Raw genomic sequence first — 23,938 nt, 5'->3', positions numbered from 1 at the left:
GCATTGGTTGGTTATACTTTGGTTAAAAAAAGAATATCAACACAGAAAAGCACCGATTCAATTGTACTGAAATCTATCCTGTCAAGTGGAGCGGAGAAAAGCATAGGGGAGACAGATACAATCACTGAATCTAAAGCAACTGAAAACATGCAAGACATGAAAAAGTCAAAATATCCCAACAAAACCAAAAGATCTAACACCCTGACTGGTAAACAATATTCATTGATGTTCATGGTTATATCTATTGTGAGTATTCTTTGTTTCTTCCCTCCTTGGATATCTATACTTTTAGAGACTCAAGACAACACATTTTGGAATCGCCTATCCTACGAAGAGGCTCAAGTATTTATTATTATAAGAGGACTTTTCGTTTTCAACTTCGTAGTTAATCCCTTTATCTACGGATTTTTTGACTCAAAGTTTCGAGAAAAAACTTTAGAATGCTTGTTCTCTCTGAAGCAGTGTATTATAGCTTCCTAAGTTTCTTTGAAGCTTCTTACCGTACTAAATTGATGAGCAAAAACTTTTTTTTCTTAATTATATTATTGTATGGTAAATGATATGTGTTAAATATCTCATTTTTGTAATAGTTTTAGATTTAAGATAAATTCTAGGTTTTAAGTAATTTTCTATGCAAGTAAATAATGAATATATTTAGCAAAATTCTTTTATTAAAATTTTATACGCTAAGATTTGCTTGATCATTAGGATATATATTTGTCATGAACGGCTGATTTCAATGGATACATGTGAGATTGTAATTGGGTTTATACATAAAGTAAGATTTTCAATTGACCATACCAGCATAATTTGGTTGTCGGAGTTCAATGTCTACCACATATGAGTACTTTTCAACGTAACTGACGTGGACATCAAATCGACATAAATCGTGTGTCTCCTCTCTCTGATTTTTTTGTCATATAAAAACAGTTACTCTGGATGCATTCTATTTCTCTGTAGCCTGTTTAAACATTTCCTAGGTCTATGCTAGTTTTTCCAGGGGATGAAACTTTATAACTTTATAAAATGTGGGAAAAAAGACATCCCTTCCCCTTCTGGTGTCATTTTGAACCCCTTATTTGTTTGGGCATTCCATATAAAATTTACGATAAGAGTTCACAGAACTTACAGAATGGGGTAAAAATTGCAAATTTACGGGACAATTGAGTGAATTAACTCGATTTTTGGATGACAAATGCTCATATCAAAAGAGTTTTTCTGTTAAACACAATTTAACGACGTCATATAATTCCTTCAAAAACATTAACATCGCATTAAAAAATAAAACTTATGATTTATAATTTATTCTATAGTTAGAAAAGGCAATGCTAGCAAAATGTGTAAAAATTCATGGATGTACCTCAAGCGGATTTAATTTTATGACGCCAGTTCACGGAGATTTAGACCACCTCTTAACTGTAATTTCATTTTGGACAGGGACATTTGAAAATGTAAATATAATGATGTAATTTAATTGATTACAGATTAAGCAAAAGAATTGTATCTCTATTTGCCTTAGTATTTCCCTTTCGATCTTAAAAATCAATAAGGACAATGGCACATAAATTAAGGATTTTTATAAAAACTTTGCCTCCTCAAATAATTGCAATTGATCCGCCTATGTGATAAATTCTCAGATCAGATACATTTGAAACATGATTATGTTCATTTCGTTCGGTGTAGTTGCATAAAGCCCCCCCCCCCCCCCCCCCCCCAAACAAAGACGTACGTCCTTTTGAAAACAATGTCGTTACATATTTAAATCAAACAGAAAAATAAAAAGGCTTTATATAATCTATTTCGATTATTAATTGATTATACATCTGAGTATTCATAGCTGTATCTGATGAAAACTGTATACATATATCTGTATAGATTTCTATATGCATTTCATATTTATGTACACAGAATTTTCATCGTGGCAATCGTGGGTATGAATACTTTTTTTGTTTACATGCAGTACCACACAGTTGATGCATTATTCATATTGCGTCAGATGTATCAACACCTAGCTGCAATAATGTAACCCTCTCTGATTTTTTTTGGGGGGGAAGAGGGCTACAACTCTTTAGGATCTCCGTAATGGTACAAGTGCGGGATTGATTCACTACCGCACAGATTTCGGCTCAAATTATCAGTAAGTGGGTATTTTATTAACATATCTTACCTGAACTCATAAAATGTAGTTATGCAAGACATGAATTGATCCAAAAATATACATAACAATCCGTATATCGGCTATATTCGTGTATGTCAACATCAGAACTTGAATTATCCGCCATGTTTTCTGACCTTGATCGATTTTTTTTTTTTGGGGGGGGGGGGTAACCAATGAGAATTCGGGAACTAGGGGAGCGAATCAATTTAGAATTTCCCTTATTTTAAGAATAAATATCACACGAGGCCCCATGTCACGGCAGACCTTGGCACGATAAAGATCCCTAACTGCTCAATGGCCCTAAGTGCCGAGTAAAGGTCAAAATTTGAAGCCCTTCACCGGTATATGGTGACGTCTCTATATGAGTGAAAAATTCTCGAATTGGCCGTTAAACAACATACAGTCAATCAATCAATCACTTCATGTGAAAAAAATATTACATGGAACGCTTTATTTATCGATGCTTAGTGATTCCATACAACACAAACATTTATCAACACCGACATTAACTTTATCAAGAGATTCTAAATTTTAAGCGCAAGACTCGGTACATCACGCGAGAACTGTCATGGCTGCTGAGGAGAACGACTGGTAAACACGCAGATTTATTTTACTTGGTTTTCGCGTATAAAGGACTATGTTGTTGATAGTGAATAAAAATTCCGTTTTATTGGAAGTAAGTTGTATGCAAAAACAATTCATTTTGCCTGTATTCGCCCGTATCTAAAAAAAATATATTTTCACCAATACGGAGATGCAGTGGAATTGTAACCCTCTCCTGAAAATATCAGTATAAAAAAATCGGAGACGGCTACATTATTGCAACTTATGAACAGCAAGAGGAGACACTGCCCTTTTTCAGTAAATCATACATGCCCATGTACATGTATGTGTATTCAAAAAAGTTTTACATAGCAGAAATTCAACTTTTAATTAAATCAGAATCGTATGAGTAGTCTTCATGTTCTCTAATTGAATCTATTCAGATTTAAACATCGTTTGCATGACTTTATTTCCCAGCCAATTAAGTATTTGTATTGTGTTTATGTTTTGTCTGTTGTCGTCAGTTTTATTTGATTAAATGACATTTTCACTCAAATAATATTGTTTCTCTTATTTTATAATATACCTGATTTAGCAAAAATGAGCTGCGAATTGCCAGTTTTTCATTTGAGTTATACATGGCAAAATTTGTGTATATAAATAAACATTTATTTATACAGAGAAAATGACACAAAACTCAGTATAGAATTTATACTTATTTATTGTGGCGAGTATTGGCCGTGGCACAAGAAAATACAAACATTGTGGGATGCCATTTCAACTGGGCAATCCCACCAAATTCAAACTTCATGTGTGTTTCAAAGTCTAACCGTCCCGGGTTTACCGCGGAGGGTCAGCACACATACAAACTGTTCAAAATCAACATACAAACTGTTCAAAATCAAAGTCATATCTCAAACTTCAAATATCAAGCATATCAACTTCATATATCAAATTTTGTACATAATATATCAAATATCTCAAACTTGATAGATCAAACATCTCAAACTTCAAATATCAAACTTTTTCATATTTCAAAGTTGTACTATATATTACAGCTCTAAAGTATATATCACTGTCACCAAGAGTAAGCTTATTAGTTTAGTTTACACTAGCATTAGCATATCAACAAGGTGACAGTTCAGTACAAGTTTCACACAAATATTCAGTTATCAGTTGACTTGGATTGCGCAGATGCTTCACTCTAAAGAGTTCTCCTTCAGAAAGTGCCACGACAATTACCTTTAAAGTTCAAACTATCAATCCTTTAATACATTGTATGCTACCAATTCAGTTATAAACGATAGTAAATTTGGTCCGAGTTTGCAACACTATTGCGTTCTGACGTTAGCATACTGCACAGAGATAGTTGAATGCACGTTCCGCACAAACGTTTTAGCTGGCAATGGACTTGATGCGGCAAAGTCTTCACTTTCACTTTTCCTTTAGAAGGTACCGGGATGGTTTTCTGTATAGGTATAAGGTATTCATCTCGGACGTCAAGATCACAGCTGTTTCACTGCAAAATAAAGCAAAAACCAAGCAGCAGAAAATCCTACCTTACTAGAAAACAAAAAAATTCTAATAAAGGTGGTGGGAGGGAGGGTTAAAATTACAAAGCAAAAATTAGATGTATTTTTTGCAAGCATTTGTTATGCGTCTTTACCTTTGAAAGGTTCAGCAGAAAGGAATGTGAAGAACAAACCCGACCCTTTATATAGATACTTGCTGTGGGGTGCTAGTCACTTCGCCTCAAAACCAGAACGCCCCATGCATGAGCGCCCCAAACATTTTTACCGGCGCCCAAGTACAAATATGAGCGCCCCAAATTTAAATCACGAGCGCCCCAAACTTAATTCACGAGCGCCCCAAATTAGCATTTCGAGCGCCCCAAATAATATCGTCTGATCTAACACATGTACACAGGTGTCTCGTTATGTGAAAATTTTATACATAGGTACTTCATCAGTTATATTTTATTTTTGAATATTTCATTTGAATCTATGTTGAAATTGACTTATATTTAGTTGCATACAACTGTACAAAATATTCTTTTGTTTGACTTTCCTTCTTCAAAGAACACTTGTGTAATATTCTTTTAAATTATCAACTTATAATTATTTGTGTAAATAAAAACGATAGTTTCAAAGTCTGAGCACCGCCGTTATCCCACATTAAGGAGCCCGCTCAATTATAATCTCATAATTATTTTTTACCACATTGTGATGAAAAAAAAAATTGTCGACTGTCTGTTCATTTCTTATGGATCGTTTGAGAGATGGAGAAGTGTCTTCAATGCAAGAAAGTGGTAAGTCCATTTTTATAAATAATTCAACAGCGTTCAATTTGTGTTGCTTTATCATTTTATTGTTGAAAACTTGTTCCAGTACGAACCTATATATGATTCAGAGATATATGAAGTACTGTCTAGCACGCTTTAACTTTTTTTTTCTCAGTTCTAATTAGATATATACATGTAATTAACTTATGTTTTAAGTACATCGTGACAAAATCTTAATTTATATATTAAAGAAGTTCCTTGTCGGTTTTATATAATTTTTTGATAAATCAAATGTATTCAATATTAGATATCCTACAGTAATAGCCTATTTATTTTTTTCCTATTGAAGAATTTTTTATCGAATTAATATATCAAGAAATTTGAATTTATTTGGCGATAAAACATGTAAAATTTTGGACAAATAAAACATTTTAAAGTCTTACAAATTGTAAAGAGATGCTTGCCAAAATTTTCGTTGTGATGCCAATTATGCACTGTTTAGGATCCACGCCCCCAATGTATTTCCTCATCCAAATCCTGCACAGCGAGGCAGAGAAGCTACCCCTTCAGAAACAAATGGTGGAAGAGGGAAGTCTCCACAGACTACAGCGCAGAGATGTCCGAGAGCGCCAGAGATTATATAAAGACCTGTGGGAACAGTACGAGGCTGGAATGTTTACAGGGTCGGAGCTGCTTGTGCAACTTTCCAGAGTGTGTGGCCCAAGTCGCCTCTAGTGTGTGTGTAACGATAATCTGAACAAAAAGTGTTCCCACCCAGACTATTATTTATCAATGTTGAGACACAAGAACTTTAAGTGTGGTTTCTATTCATTTGTGTTATGTATACGCATCTATTTTTCATGACGTCTACCAAATATTAAAAATAAATTAAGTAAAAAAAAAGTTGTTGTTAAAATCATTATTTTATGTTTTATTGGCCACTAGCATGCAAAAGAAGGACATATATACGTATTTGTTAACATTACTGATACAAATCAAATTGAGGGAAAAACCAACTTAATAATAAATACAGCCATTAAGCTATAAGACTACATCTTTCGAAAATGAATATTTCTGAACTTATACATATTAATATAAATATATCTATACTTATAAATTAATAAATTTTGCAAATAAACTCCGAAACGGGTGCACCAGAGTTCTTACTTACTCCTCTAAGAATACACACGATACAAGATGATGTCCGTAAACTATATTTAGATTTCATTTGCATTGTAAGTATCGTACATTAAATTAAAAGTCTACTTTTATTTTCTATAAACAGCCATGAAATAGCAAAAACGTGAGTATGGTGGCGTTTCCGGTTGGCGGATCTAAGTTACTGGCAATTTTTAATGAAACTGACAACTAGCAATCGTTTATTTATTTCATTAAACGTCATTACTGAATTATTCAATCAAAACTTGATTTAAATGATATAAAAGAAATAAGTTGTGATAACCGATTAAAAAGGAAAATGTGCAAATTATTTTCGTCATTCACCGATCGTAATATTGACGGAAGCTTCTAAAACATCATATAGCATCGAGCCCGATGTTAAAAAGAAAAACGAAGTGATTATAGCCTTTAACATAAAAAAAAAGCTTTTATGTGAATGGTCATTGAAATAATGGTAAATCACTGTAAGTTGTGAATATATTTATATATCGAAAGACTATTACATATATGTAGTAGGTTTTCCTAAAAAAATCATCTGTAAAATTTGTATATATATATATATATATATATATATATATATATATATATATATATATATATATATATATATATATATATATATATATATTCCTCACTGAGAGCATCGTGGCAACGAACTCGAAGTACAATTTGTACTTTGTAATAAACTTGCTTATATGAAAAGAGAATATTAATGAATAAGGCATTATTCAAATACAGTTATTCTGTAAAATTTTGTGCTTTAATCAATACATTTCAGTTTTTTCTGAATACAGTCTTTTGTATCAAATACTCGGCCTATTCCAGTGGCGGATCCAGGAATCTTGAAAAAAAAGGGGGGCAACCTGTTTGGGGTAGGGGCCCACGGACACACCAAAAAAAATGATTTTTTAAATTTTATGTATATTTTGGACACAAAACGGGAGAGGGGGGGAATGGACCCCCTCTCTTAATTCGCCAGTGTATTCATAGGGCGTTATATAAAAGCTAATTTTTACACAGGTACTTGGGCCTTGGATTATAAATATGTATGTATCTTATTGATATTTAAAAAAAAAGAGGTAAGGTACAGCTTTTACGTATCAATAAGATGCATACATATTTATAAACCAAGACCGAAGTACCTGTGAATTTTTACCAAAAAATAAATCTATTTCTCAGTAAAATGTGCATATTCACTGCTTTTATTCTTGACGGAAATGAATAAGAGAATCTGAAGTACAATATCCGTAACATAGTATATACAATATCCATAACATAGTATATAACAGGTTTCACAATAAACGTCAATTAATGATATTGTTATTTAAGTTTTACAGGGGGGGGGGGGGGTTGGGGGTTAGAGACGTAGTTCTACTTCATGCGGGATTTTGAACAAAGTATTTCTTCCTGCTATAAGCCTGTAGGCTGTCAGTAGAAACTACAATATATATATATTATTAGATTTTTTCTGTCGGTAGTGGTATAAATTCAATTCCCCGCGCTTGCGCGGGATTTCATCTAGTATAATATAAATATATCTAAGAAATTTCATGGTTATAAATTATAGTTACTGCAGAAATATACATCAGTGCTCAAGTCTATTCTATTCGTATAGTGTAGTAGTGTAGTAGACCTTTGAGACGAACCTACTTACTAGCAATTATTAAATTAAAATTTAAAAATTCAGTATAATAAAATTCACTCTTTTGTATCTCATTCAAAATGTATTTCGGTCCTGGTATATGTCCGTGTACTTAAAAACACGGAAAGAATTTGAGTACGTTTTATAACTTTATAATCTTGGGGCGTTCGTTATACTTAAAATTTGGTGCACTCATGATATAATTATATAATTTGGGGCGCTCGTGAATTGTTCATATCAATATTTTTTTAACATCTAAATGTAAAAAAAAAAAAAAACCAATAATTTATTTCTTTACTAGTTACTAAGCCTTGGGGCGCTCGAAAAACTTGGTGCACTCATGATATATATATAATTTGGGGCGCTCGTGAATTGTTCACATCGATATTTTTTAACATTTAAATGTAAAAAAAAAAAGACAATAATTTATTTTACTAGTTACTAAGCCTTGGGGCGCTCGAAATGCTAATTTGGGGCGCTCGTGAATTAAGTTTGGGGCGCTCGTGATTTAAATTTGGGGCGCTCATATTTGTACTTGGGCGCCGGTAAAAATGTTTGGGGCGCTCATGCATGGGGCGTTCTGGTTTTGGGGCGAAGTGACAGTAACCCTTGCTGTGTCATCCAAGCCCGACTCTTAAAAGCCAATGTATAAGGGACCTATATACTAGTATATAGGTCCCTGCAAATATACTTTTCTCGTAAAATAAAGACATCTATTTTGTATACACAAATAGATGCTATTATTTATACAGAGAAAATGACACAAAACTCAGTATAGAATTTATACTTATTTATTGTGGCGAGTATTGGCCGTGGCACAAGAAAATACAAACATTGTGGGATGCCATTTCAACTGGGCAATCCCACCAAATTCAAACTTCATGTGTGTTTCAAAGTCTAACCGTCCCGGGTTTACCGCGGAGGGTCAGCACACATACAAACTGTTCAAAATCAACATACAAACTGTTCAAAATCAAAGTCATATCTCAAACTTCAAATATCAAGCATATCAACTTCATATATCAAATTTTGTACATAATATATCAAATATCTCAAACTTGATAGATCAAACATCTCAAACTTCAAATATCAAACTTTTTCATATTTCAAAGTTGTACTATATATTTCAGCTCTAAAGTATATATCACTGTCACCAAGAGTAAGCTTATTAGCTTAGTTTACACTAGCATTAGCATATCAACAAGGTGACAGTTCAGTACAAGTTTCACACAAATATTCAGTTATCAGTTGACTTGGTGTGCGCAGACGCCACATGGCTGCAAGCTGGCACAGATTGCAGTCACCCCACACATTGGGGGAAGCAAAAACAAGTCAACTGTTCCACGACCAATACTGCCCAAGACCCCCCTTCCCGCTGGGTACTTACACACGTGTTAATCCTTCAGCAGACTGGGAATAAATTTTGAATTTTCCTCTATTAAGAAAGGTGCTATAACACATTAAGTAATCAAAACTTGCCAATGAAATATGTGGAGCAGAGCAAACATGTGCACAGACCTCTAAAACACAGAGGTGGGATCAGGTGCCATGGAGGAGTGAGCATCCTCTGCCGACCGGTCACACCCGCCGTGTGCTTCTTGTCATGACCGGGAAATAACAGGAAAATCTATTCCCTATATGCTTAATAAAGCTTTGGTCTTGTAGAAAGAAACTTCCCTACTATATCCTGCTTCACAGATGTATATGCCACCTTGCAATACATTTACATAAAGTTTACCATTGCTTGTTAATTTTGTTTTGAATTGTCTATTAGCCAAGACAAGTTTTATATACATGGTTGTAACTAATCAAAACCAATATCTGGAGATTTATAACCAAATAGGGGGAGTTTCATTCATTATCATTACATATAGCATAATTCTCAATCCATGAAAATTGCTAGGAAAGCCAATGCATATGCTGCTATTTGATGAACCAAGTTTCATGTCACCGAGGGTGACACATTCACTCTCTTATTAGCAATTTTAAGCAGAGCTATTTGAAATCCTTAATCACATTTCAAAAACTCCAGTTTCAAGGTTGAATCTCACTATATTCCTATTGATACCTAAATATGCAAGTTTCTCGGGAGATTCCCAACCCAAATATAGATTACACAATTATAAGAATATATCACACTACTTAGTTATGGTTACCAATGGTTGTAGAACTGTTAATTATAATAATATTGATATTTTGAAAATATATACTGGTCTTAATGATATTCCTAGAAAAAGATACATTACCTGATACATGTAACAAGTTTATTCAAATTTATACTTACCAATAACCAGTTTAGCTGCAATGAAGATATCTGGCACGTTGACAGTGCCAATTTGAACCTGTGATTTTTAGGCTGCAATTTTATTACAGATGCTTGTCATACTAGTATACTCAACTAATCATATTTATGTGTTAATTCCTTTACCTCTGATAAAGAGTCTTTCAATAAACATTATTAATGCCTGTGACACATGTATGCGCATCAGAATTCTATACAGCTCTGCATGACCATATTGTTCCAGTGTAGTACAAAATGCATAGCAAAGTATAAAATTCTTTTAGGTATAGATATTTGATTATTAATGACACCAATTGGAGATATATTTTCATATGCAATGAGCCTGAATATAACTAGTACTGCTATCAGTATGGACTTGATCCAAAAAGGAAATTATATTTTTCTGGTGTTCTGATTAAAAACAAAACCAAACTCATTAAAATGTAAACCAAATGTACATCCTGAAGTCTTAGAATCAGCATTATATACATGTACAAAATTACAAAATATAAGCACCCTGTTAGGAGTTTTCAGATCCAAACACATTAAAATGTAAGCCCAATGCCCGAAGTCAAACAATCAGCATTATCTGTATAAAATTACAAAATATAAGCATCCTTCTAGGACTCTTCTGAGAAATAGTTGCTACATTATGAAGAATTTAAGGTACATGTACTTGACAAAGTTTTTCTTTGGGTCAATTTTGATGTCTAAAGACAACTAAATATAGTTAAAATAAGACCATATATTCATTTTGCAACATACAATCTGATGAATGTTCTCCTGTAAGTTTTAATTGCTTTACAGAAGTAATTGTAATATTAACTTTGGTATTTGGAACACTGATATCTTAAATAAAATGGTTACTTCAGATTGACACCTACTCCTCAAGCATTCTAATATTGACATCTCAAATATCCGACATCTCAATTGAAGTTATTTCTTGTCCAATAAGTTCAATACAATGAGGTTTGACTATATTTACTTTTTTGATTTAATAATTGGTCATTAAGATATACATGTATTCATTAATAAGTGATCACAAAACATTCTTGTACAAGATGTTGCAATTTCCAACCTTTCATTTGCACTCTACAGGATCATTACAAAGATATCCTAATTCCAGTAATAGAAAATGGATGTTAATATAAAAATATTTGCATATTCCTTTTCATTCAAACTTAATCAATATGAGATTGATAATTTATGTGGTTTAACAATGATAAATCCCCCCTTTTTGTATTACAAGATCATTTCATTTTTAGTAGCTAGCAAATAGAATCCTCGACGAGAGCACCTAAAGATACGAGACTTGAGAAAGGCCTTTTCTAGAGGTTTACTGCTCCCAGACCCCACACAATTAAGATCCCCCCGTTTCAAGTCATATATATTGAGTTAGAAGCTCAACTCGAGTGTAAATCTGTAACAACTTGTGATATGGAGCATTTAAATAAATATAACAATACTCTTCTCTGGGCAAGATAGGTGGTTTCATTCTCCCTTTTATTTAAATTCATCACACACTAGAGATATGATAAGGTGGTTTGCTTACAGATTTTATTTATTTATTTATTTTTATAATCTAGTGCTCTAACTTTAATTACAAATTCTTTCATGAAACAAGAATGTTAGGGCTTTCTTTGGTTCTGATGCTTTCATAAATTGATTGTTTCTCCAAACAAATCATTGTTGAGTCTGAGCCATGTTGTAAGTAGTGCCTAATAGTTGGATTTGAAAGATTCACCAAGTTCTACTTTACAATTACACAGAACATTGTACCTGTTATATTACATACTACCTGAATTTACACAAAAACTAATCTTAATCCTCTCACAAATAGAAACCTAATATAAATGTATAATAGGTCCAGAACATTCTACTAATATAACCGGACAAATGGCAAAGTTAAGGCTGCTGTACAATGTGCACCTAACAATAGCATCTATGCACAATCTATTGAATTATTTTGACCTTAGTTTTGAACAATTCCAGGCAAATGTAAGTCTTTTGTCCTTATTTTGAGAAAATTCTATGGTAAAAATAAAATATTATTTGAATGTATTTTTTGAAAGATTGTTTTATTGTGACATAATTTTGTAGGATTTACTGGTAGTTATATTTATATACATTTTGTTTTCAGCTTGACTTTCCAGTGCTTTTGTTTGAAACTTACTAGTTTTTTCCTTAGTAAGCCCCCCCTTCTTTAAAAATAGAAATAAATTCTACACTCTAAGTTGAAAGGTAACACTTTAAGGAAAGGATTTTTAGAAACAATATCTATACACTGCATAAGCAGACTATTGCTTATATTTTTGTCTCATTTTACAATGGCAAAGATTAATCAAGTATAAACATTCACCGATTTATGTATTTCAAAGGTGTTGGATGTACCTGATATATTGGATTGTGATGATATGTATATTCAATGTCTGGTTTTCCAACTGGTTCACAGATTATTTGCTTTTCTTTTCTTTGACTTATATTTTGACCCATCCTCACTGTGTCCACAAAAAAGGTCCGACCGAGTTTCCATACTGTTGTTCCCCTATTCTGGGTTTGCATTTTCCGATTTCGACGCAGTATGAAACAAAAAGACAATAATTAATGTTAATAACCAATATTTGATCATTTAATATCAATACAATGGTAAATTAATTATTTTTTGGCATAACCGCGTGTGCGTCGTCTGCTGCGTAAAAATTTTGAATCCAACATCATCCGCCTTATTTAATAAACATCAACAGTAATAAAAACTTTAAAATGGTTGAAAAACAATACATAAATGGCAAATTATACGATTTTTTAAAATTACAAAGCAAAAATTAGATGTATTTTTTGCAAGCATTTGTTATGCGTCTTTACCTTTGAAAGGTTCAGCAGAAAGGAATGTGAAGAACAAACCCGACCCTTTATATAGATACTTGCTGTGTCATCCAAGCCCGACTCTTAAAAGCCAATGTATAAGGGACCTATATACTAGTATATAGGTCCCTGCAAATATACTTTTCTCGTAAAATAAAGGCATCTATTTTGTATACACAAATAGATGCTATTATTGGCACAATAAATTATTTTATATACAAAAATTTGTATCTATATTCTGAATCATTATTTCTTAGATGCCTTTTTGTTCTTAAAGTTATCCCGTTGGGGACCCCAGCTTTTTTAATCGACCAAGCAAAAATAATATGCATTGTTTTTAATGTTTTGTAATCGCCATCTTCATTGAGAGCTTCAAATTTTGCAACAACAAATCCATGTTTATTTACGATAGTTATGGCGTTCTAAATTTATGGCCGTCTCGGTAGCTCAGTCGGTGGAGCACTTGCTCCGTGAACGGAAGGTCGTGTGTTCGAATCACAGCCGCGATTGACCCAAGTCGATACACAATAGGTAGCAACTGTTCCTTCGCGAAGAGCTCGGCACTTTGAAGTGTTAGTTGCGGGTCCTTCGGATGAAACCTTAAAAACCGAGGCCCCCTTGGTCACGGTAGGCGTTGGCATGATAAGGAACCCACACTGCTCAATGGTCCCCAGTGCCAAGTAAAGATCTATATTTGAAGCCCTTTACCGGTATGTGGTGACGTCTCTATATGAGTGAAAAATTCTCGAACGGGAGGTAAAACAACATACAATCAATCAATCTAAATTTATGGACTTAGCTGTCTGCTAAAAGACATCACTTGGATCACGTTTGCCTTCTAAGGTTCGTATTCATCGATGCATTGAACTGGAATTTATCGATGCAAAGTAAAACCTGTATGAAAATGTCACTCAATCATAAAAATGACGAACGCAGACAAAATATAAAACACAATACAATATTTTAATTGGTTGGGATATAAAGTCAAGCAAACAATGTTTAAATATGACTAGGTTCAATACAGAACATGACGACTATAGAGCTCTGCTCTACAGGCGACACAAAAATTAACTATGAAGACGATCGTAAGAACGTCAGAACATTATCTCGTGGCTATATCACACAGGAAAGATATGTACCGAATATGTAGAAAGTAAATTTGTTGATCAGAACATATCTGTGGAGTTTTGGAATTTTTTTTTCGTGTGCAAAGCATCAGCTGAAATCATCTATGAGGCATAACCCGTGCTCCGGAAATCCAATTTCCATAAATAATTAACCATTGTTTAATTTTTTTCCATGAAATATTTCACTGTGCTATGTATTTTTAGAGCTTATTCTGAGAAGTAAGAATTGTTATGAATGATTCTTTTATACTTTTTAAGTACCATCGAACTTTCCACATGGGCAAAGTTAATTTTCACATTATTTGGCTTTGTATTGACTTTTGTTTTTACAAATTACAGTGGAAAGTCAAACGGTAAATAGGCCTATTCTGAATTTAAGGAACAAAAAAAAAAAAAAAAAAAAAAAAAAAAAAAAAAAAAATTAAATACCTGATTATAAAACTTTGTTTACAAAGTGTTTTGAAACATCTTTTTTAAATAGATTTTTATAAGGTTTCTCCACCTTCAAACATTTATGAGTTCAAAATACAAAACAGCTTTTATTTACACTTTAATCCTAGTATCATTAATTATAGCAAAAGTGTTCTTGCCATCTTTGAAAGATACATAAAAAATACATGATATTATCAATTCCAGTGAAGTGTACCGTTTTGCATTACGTCACAACCCTAAACCTAACCCTGACATGGAAAGGAATGACGCGAGGCTCGGAGAATACTCTTTACCAAGAGGACTTCGGACAAAAGCGGCACAGGAATTTAAATTAAGCCCACGTACAATTAAAAAAAATTTGGACACATTATTGTAATGAAGGAATTGTAAAAGTTCCAGTTAAATCCAATGGAAGAAGTAAAAGGAAATTAACGGAAGAAGATGTGGAGTACGTTCATTTCTTGAAAAAAGTGAGACCATCAATGCCTCTGTCAACGATTAGAGATGAACTGTTGAAAAATTCGACTTCGGTAGAGAATGTTGGTATTAGTACAATTTGTAGGACATTGCGAAATGACTTAAACATGACCTACAAACGGGTATCAAAAATAAACAAAAACAGATTTGCTCCACATAATTTGAATTACACGCAACATTTCATTAACCACATAAGCCAAAAAGATCCAACTCTAAAATTTATGGACGAAATGGGAGTTACACTTTCAGATGGGCAAAATAATTATGGACACTCTACAAAGGGTCTTCCGTGTGTCGAATTAACTCGATACAATCGTCATGCAAATGTTACTGTCAACGCCATAGTTTGAATAAGTGGAATCAAATATGTGAAAATATTTGATGGACCATCTAATGGCAACGAATATGTTCAATTCATCGCAGAGGCTGCACGAAGTTTTACTAATGAGGGGGAACCTGTCTTTCACCCGAGGGATGTTTTGATAGCCGACAACGCAGCAATACACCACGACAGGGCAGAAAGGGAGCTTCGCAATTATTTGCCAACAGTGGGCGTCGAATATTTCTTTTTGCCTACATATTCCCCCGATTTGAACCCAGTGGAAGCAGTGTTTCGTAAAATAAAGAAAATTCTGAAAGCAGACAAATACATTACATTATTGAATGTCGATTTAAAAATCGCTGTTTATGAGGCTTTTAAGGAGATAACATCAGCTGATACCTTGTCGTTTTTCAAAAATACAGAGTACATTATTAATTATTAAACTGAGATAATTTTTTTCCTGTCCATGTATTTTTTTTTCATTCTTTTCATGATATCATATTATGTGATAAAGAATGACATAACAGGCTGCAACTCAGTCTAATTAAAAGTCTATTTAGATTAGATTATTAGATTAAGCTGCAACTAATTTCCTATCTTTAATTATACAGTCTGATTTTAGAACACGACACTGCAGGGTATAATGATAACTGAGAATAAATTTCAACAAAGCCTCATATTAAATTGGATCATCTTCTATTATCTGTATAATTATTATTTTTATTTTGAGTTTCAGAGAGACCAATGCAGTGATTTTTTTTCCGGGACAGCGCTTAAAATGACACTGGGCTTTTGTTTTTAAAATGCAAAGATCAATATTACAGTAAATCGAACGTCCAAAGGAAAAAAAAACTCTTGCTTCATTCATTTTTCAAATAAATTATGTATATAATTTAGGTAAAATAATAGAAAAATTGAGCTCTCCGCTTGCTACGTAAGAAAGATCCCAGCAATGAAAACAAACTGTTCGATGCATAATGAATTTTAGTTTCCGATCCATTTTGAAAATTATAAGAAAAATCAAATTATATACCCTAAGAGTTTCTATTTTAAATTATATTTGCTCATAAGGTATACTTTGTGACTTATTGTAAAATCTTTATAACCCATAATGCCGATAGCGCATAAAGATTGCCATGTTGTTGTCTTTCTGATAATCTGATAATTTAGCTCTTGATAAGCGTAGAAAAAACTGTTCAAAAATTAGAATGTGCTAAACAAAACATCTTGAGTTGTTCGTCCGAACTTTCGATGCAATACTTGACTGACTCCGCCTAAAAAAATGAGTTGACCAATCACGCAAATCGTATACCGGGGGTGTGAATTGTTTACGCTGGGCGCATCAGTCAAAATAGATCGTGACGTAATGCGAAACGGTACACTTCACTGGAATTGATAATAACAAGCGAAAATTCCATATTTACCAAAAAAGGCGTTATTAAAACGCGAACAACTTGTTCAAATATCATTATTTTCATGAAAAAATTTAATATAATATTTTTATTGTAGCCATTTAATAATATTTCAACAAAATATAAAAGCAAAAAACTTTCACATGAAGGTGTAAACACCTTAATAGAAATTTTAACATATAATTATGACGAAAGTTTCTTTATACTTCTTTTTCAAACACACCAAAGATTTCATAAAAAGCTAAAATTTTCAAGGTCCAGTTTATAAAATTAAAGTCCTTTTGCTTATTGTGAGGTGGTATCCTATCTCTGGTTTTGCAAAGTAAAAATATTTACATCCAAATAAGGTGAATAAATTTTCCCTGCATTTTTATTGTTCCCCATTTTGTTAGTAAAGTAACCATGGTTATTCTTAAAATTGTTCTTGTATTTGCATGTCTATTCTTTCATGGATAAAGAAAATTTGAATTCCCTTTGAAAAGTAACACTCAAATGTATGTGTCCTTAAATTCACTTACATTTCAAATATACGATATTTGAAACATTTTTATGTGCTGTTGAAGAAAGAAATTCGTATGTAGGACGTATTAAAATTTTATTTGTGAAATATTTTCATTTTTATTTGAAATTACATGATTTTTCTTACCGCTAAGAACTTAATTCATAAAAAAGATTTTTCTTTTATTTATTTGGTATACTCGGTTCTCTGCACCTCTTGTATGAACACTCCTAGTAACTTCATTTTCTTGTTGGCTCCTCAGGATGGCAGAACCTTAAATTCAGGAAAGTTCTAAAAACAGATCCAGTGGTTCAGGAGAAAACATTAAAAAGGAAACAGTTACCAGACGGACAAAGGACATGGAAAGATGATCAGAGGCTGCAAGTGAGCTAAAAATGCCTATTTTATGATTTTCTAAATGAAAACAAGGAAGCATTGATTTCCTCTTAAAATGTGCATCGACAGTCATTTAAAAACTGCACAGATTGGAGCCATCACTCATATTAATTATATGTGGAGTTAATGTGAAGTTTGAAACTAACGTTATCAAAATCACAAGAGCAAAAATGTTTTGGTGATCCTTGGCTAATTATACTTACCCACCTATCTAGTCCTTGTTATGCCCGGGGCCACAGGGCAAGGACTAGACTTCTCCACTTCTCTCTGTCTTGACCATTCCTCTCCAGTTCTCCTCATGTTATTTTGTGGTCTTTCATTTTCTTTTCCACATTCCTTCTGTTCTTTGGTCGACCAGGTTTCCTGTTCCCTTCTGGTGTCCATCGACTATTTTGGTGATGTTGTTGATTGGTTTTCTTAACACATGCCCTATCCAATGCCATCTCCATTTTGTCAATAAAGTTCTCACATAGTCTGTGTTTGCTTTTTCATGGAGTTCAACATTGGTTATTTTATTTGGCCAGAAAATCCTCATGATCTTTCTGATTCATCTATTGTGGAATCTAGAAAGTCTGCATATGTCTCTTTCGGTCATTCTATAGAGTATGACAGACAGGACGCAGCTGTTATAAATTCTTATTTTCTGCTTTCTACTTATGTCATATGTTTTTCAGATGCTCTTGAGGCTGATGAAAGCACCCCTAGCTTTACTTAGTGTGGCCTTTATATCTTTGTCAGCACCCCCGTCTAATGATACTCTGCTGCCAAGATAGGTAAATGATGTTGTGTTGCTCATGTTATTTCCATATACCTGTATTCTTGCTGGTTGTTTGGTATTTAATGACATAACTTCAGTTATCAGTTATTTTAATCAATATCATTATCAATCCAATTTTTCCTGCGACACTATTTGATTTTTGATGTTTTACTTTGCATATATGCATTTTTAGATGTGACAGTATGACCAAGTCATCTGTTTATCAAGACTGGTAAAAGAGACCATCTTATTCCTGTGTTGTGCCACTAAGAGTTGATTTCATTACCCAGGCTATTGCTAGATTAAAAGGAAGAGCTGACATCACACAGCCCTGCCTCAAGCCAGATATTACTATAAAGCATGCATCTGATGAGCTACCTATAGAGCAATTTATCTCCAAGTAAAAAGCTTTAATCAGTTCTACTATCTTTGATGATATTCCATATTGCCTTAAAATCTTCCATAAGCTTTCTCTGTGAATACTGTCAAAGGCTTTTTCAAAGTCGATAAATTTGATTATACGCTGCCTTTGCCACTCTGTATTTTTCCTAGAGTAAACACCTGGTTACAACAGCCTTTTTCTTTCCTGAAACCTGCTTGCTCTTGTCTTATTTTGACATTGACTGCAGTCTAAATTCTGTTGATTATTATTCTGCTAAAAATCTTACTAGGTATTGATAGTAAGGTGATGCCCCTCCAGATATTGAGTTTGTTAGATCTCCTTTCTTTGGCAGTTTGATGATATTTCCTTTGGGCCATGTCGTAAATATTGCATTATCATTCCAGATCTTGAATTGATGAATAATGGGTGTAAAATATCAGCAGCTAGATTTGGATCTGCTTTAAAAAACTCTGCTGGCAGTTGGTCATTTCCAGGTGCTTTGTTGTTCTTAAGGGATGTTATTGCTTTGTATATTTCAGCTTTAGATGGTTCCTCTGTTTCAATTTCTAAATCAATGTCAGCTTCCGGTGTGTGTGTGCCAGCTCGTTAGGCTCTGGGCGATTCAACACTTCTTCAAAATGCTCTCTCCATCTTTCATCTTGTTCATTTTCGGATGTCATGAGGTTGCCTTGCTTGTATTTCACAGGCATGTTTGTTTTTCTTCTCTTTCCACTCATTTTTTTTATTTGATAGAGATCTCTCATTCTTTGTTCAGAAGCAGCTTTCTCAGCTTCTCTTGCCATACCTACTATAAAGCTTTTACGATCTTTCTTTGTTACTTTCTTCACATCTCTATTACAACTGGAAAATTGTTCTCTTAGTCTCTCTTTTATTTTTTTCTGAGTGGGTGTTACATAACTTAGTTTTAAGGTCTTTCCTTTTGTCAATGATTTTCCAAGTATTTTTTGTGGCTAATTATGATGACGGACAACGACACGTTTGATATAAAAGCCTGGAATGTAAGATAATGAGATATTTTCAATATTGCCAACAGAGCTGGTTTAAGCCTTCACCTCTTTGTCCTCCGCTTTCAATATGCCCAGTATGCCCTGTTAACAAAGACTTTTACCTTGTTCATAACTTTTGATTGAAAAAAGATTGGATAATTTAAAAAAAAATCCATTGCACTAGCAGTATGAGTTATTTTATTCATCTACAAATTTCAAGTGTATAATTATGGTTATAACTTCTCCAATTCTTCCTCCCTGGAAGCATTGTAAAACATCTAATACTTTGGGATTCTTATGACCTAATTTTATTTTAATATTTAACTTATAAGGCAAAAGGAGCTTTTTCCAAATTCTCCAAATTCCATTTACACTGATTTATAAGAATTGTCAACATAAAGTAAAGGGTTTTGCTTTAATATGGTAAAGGACTCTTCATGTTTAATTTGTAATTGAAAACCTTTTCATCGTAAAGATTGAAATACTCCTGCACAATAATAACTTCAAGATGTGAAGTTGTTTCTTTTATATCGTTTCCAACTTGTGTGAATTCCAGTTTCTCGCATTGTTGGTGTTGTCGGGAAGCTAACTGTTGTAGTTGTTTACTCCGCTAAAATGCAGTCAAAGCAGGATGACAGATACTTCATACCTTTTCTTGCTGTTATGGACCTTGTTGGATGTGTCGTTTCAACCTCTCTTATTTTGATGGAAAACAATCAAGCATACAAATATCCTAGTAATTTTATGTGCAAAGTTTTAAACTTAACGGCATGCGCATTGATTATCTCATCTATATTCATGCTACTATTGATAGCTGTCCAAAAATACCAGAATATTTGTCGCCCATTTGGATTTCAGATGAATTTGTCAACGGAGAGCTCCATCCCTTATATTTTTACTTGCATGCGGATTTGCTTTTCCAATTGCATTTCTGTATGAAAAGTTGAAATTTATCACCCGACAAAAATATAACTGATTTTTGCTGTGGCTCAGTGCCTTATACCGATATATTTCGAGAAATTTATCAAGGTATAATTATTACTGGCGAAGTAACATCTGTGATCTGCATGTCTTTTCTCTATGCATACATTGGTTAGAAAACGAATATATATATTCATTGGTTAAAAAAGAATATATACTCAAAAAGCACCCGTTCCGGATCCATGCACTGAAATCCCTCTTGTCAAGTGGAGTAGAGAAAAGAAAAGGGGAGTCAGTTCAGATACATTCGATACAAATACTAAATCTAAAAGAAATGAAAATATGCAAGGCATAAAAAAGTCAAAGTATCCCAACAAAACCAAAAGGTCCAAAGTTCTGACCGTAAACAATATTCAATGATGTTCATGGTTATATCTATTTTAAGTTTTTTCCCACCTTTTATAGACTGAAGACAAAGCATTCTGGAATCGATTAGCCTACGAAGAAGCTAAAGTTTTTATTATGATCATAAGAGGGCTATTCGTTTTCAACTTCGTAGTTAATACGTTTATATACGGGATTTTTTATTCGAAGATCCGAAGAAAAACTTAAGAATGTTAAGAATTTTCTAAATTTCATGCCATCCAATTATTCGAAATAGTACATAAACTTCAAAAAGCGTTACATTACCGAAATGATATTGAAAACACACAGGAGCTTGACCTTTAGGATAAAATCGTTAGAATTTTTTTTTTTTGTAAAAAGAGAAGAAAAGAAACATTTGGCCAGCATTTCCTCTGTCTTACCATAAATCTATATTTGTTGCATATTTTCTTTAAATAGTAAAACAATAAAGTTTTAATAATGATATTAATCTAATACATGAAGATTTTGTCCGTTTAGAACAATTTTTGATTTCAGATATTCAACTTTATAGAAATCTGTTTCTGTGAACTAAGACCCTGAGTAAATGTCATTCGTAAGATATTGCTTTACATAATGTAATCAAAAGTAATTGAAATCCCATCAACCACGATCTACATGTACATGTATAATCATATAATTCAATCGATTACAGTCTAAGCAAAATAACTGTGTCCCTATTTGACTTATTAAAACAAATATTTCCCTTTCAATCTTGATAACCAATAAGGATAATGGCAAACAAATTAAAGATTTTTGTCAAAACTTTGTCTCCTCAAATTTAATTGATATTCAATTCAATTTATTTGATACGCCTACATGATAAAATCTCAGATTAGACATTTTCCCATGTTTATGAAACATGATTATGTTCATTTACATTCGGTACAGTTGCATGAAATTCATTTTTTTTTTAAATTTAAGGAGACAACAAAGGCGCAAGTACTTTTGAAAAAAATCTTGCTACAGATTAAAATCAAACAGAAATAATGAGTTAAACAAAAAAGGTTTTTTATTTAAACAAAAAAGGTTTATTATAACTGACTATCAATTGATTACACATCTGAGTATTCATAACCATGTCTAATAAAAACATACATGAACATATCTGTAAAGATTTCCATATGTATTACACAGTACACAGAACTTTCATTATGTCGATCATGGACATGAATGATATTTTTATTAAAATGCAGCACCACATAGTTAACTGCATTAGTCATATTGCGTCAGATGTACTAACACCAAAGACTTAATGTTTTTTTAAGGAAATCATATGTGTATCCAAAAAGTTTAACATAACAGATATTCAACTTTAAATCAGTATATCAAATTATAATGTACTGGTACAAGTAAATATACATGTTTTTATTTTTCAAGAGGTGAAACTGAAATAATATTCTTAGAAATAGAGTACAAAAATGACATTTTTAACTGAACATGAACTGCTGAATTATTTTATATTTAAATATCATTCTATTTTCCGAACCTGTACGTTAAGTTTATAAAAAAAGCTTTTCTTTGTCTTCAAATTCAAGAATGCGTTTGTGAGTCATTATTGTAAATAATGAAAATGGAATAAAGATGATTGCTTTATAAAAAGTCATTGCATTTCTCAGAATCAAGAAACACATGAAAATTAATGCATTTGAGAATCATGTAACTATACATTTGTACAAAATATCAAATGCTTAAATAATGTTTGGTAACTGTAAGAACTCTGGAAAATGTAGTTCAATTGCAACGTCCAAACCTTTTTTTGTACATCCGCCTATCTGGCATCGCTATTCAATAGCAGCAATAATTTCTTTCAACAAGAGACCCAAGTGATAAGAATATCTCCTCTGATAAATTGAGAACATTTCCGGAATCCACCAGACTGTTCAGGTCAGCATTCCTACTCATAACAGCGTAATTTTTTTCGATATTTTCAAAGGGTTATGCAAATTTAACAAGATTTTTATCTTTAAACAAAATTTATCGGTGTCAAGTAATATGTCCACGACAGTTTCTGATCATTTCGGGCCAAAACACGTTTTAAACGTCTTACAAACATATGTATTGTGACAGTGAAGAGAACCTCCTTTAAATTCACCTTAGATACCACTGCTTATTAGCAGAAAGTTAAGTTAAAAAAGCTATTTACACAGAATTTAATTGATAGCAAACTGTCATCTAAATTTTATAATAAAAGTAATGACTTCAACTTTTCTGTCGTTTGAATTCCCTTGTGTATGAAGAATATACCATTATCACCTCCATTTGGAGTATAAGTCTCCAAACTATTTCGATACCCAAGAGCAGGTTCTATGTATAAACAATTTCTAAAACGAGACAGGCTATTGACAAATAAGTTGATGATGCAAGGATTTTTAACAACCTTGTTTAAAGTCATCATTTTGCAAATTCTATGGTCGATACAATGACTTTTTTGCAAATACTATCTGTCATTAAGTCGAATGATGACTTACGCCTTTCATACAAAGTGTTAGGCGATTATTTTCACACTTTGACACTTTTCACACTGAATTGTCTTCGGATTTTTCCGTTTACCCGATCATGACAAGGTGCACACGGTAGGTGTGACCGGTCGACAATGGGTGTTTCTTCTTACTTGGCACCTTATCCCACCTCTGTTTTCAGAGGTCCCTGTTGGCTCTACTTATCATTTGTATTGTTTAAATGGAGAATTCTTTTTTAAAATATTTTGAATTTGCTTGGTGCCATTTTATATATTTCCATTCTTCTTCTGTTCACAGACAATCATTTTGAAATTCAAAATGAATAAATAATTTGCCAACATATTATTCCTTTGAAATAAACTACTAAACTTAAAG

This window comes from Saccostrea echinata, unplaced genomic scaffold (genome assembly GCF_033153115.1).
Source record: "Saccostrea echinata isolate AGI-Se365-2 ecotype Australia unplaced genomic scaffold, CSIRO_AGI_Sech_v1 ptg000025l, whole genome shotgun sequence".
NCBI classification, from domain to species: Eukaryota; Metazoa; Mollusca; class Bivalvia; order Ostreida; family Ostreidae; genus Saccostrea; species Saccostrea echinata.
This window is presented reverse-complemented; position numbering follows the sequence as displayed.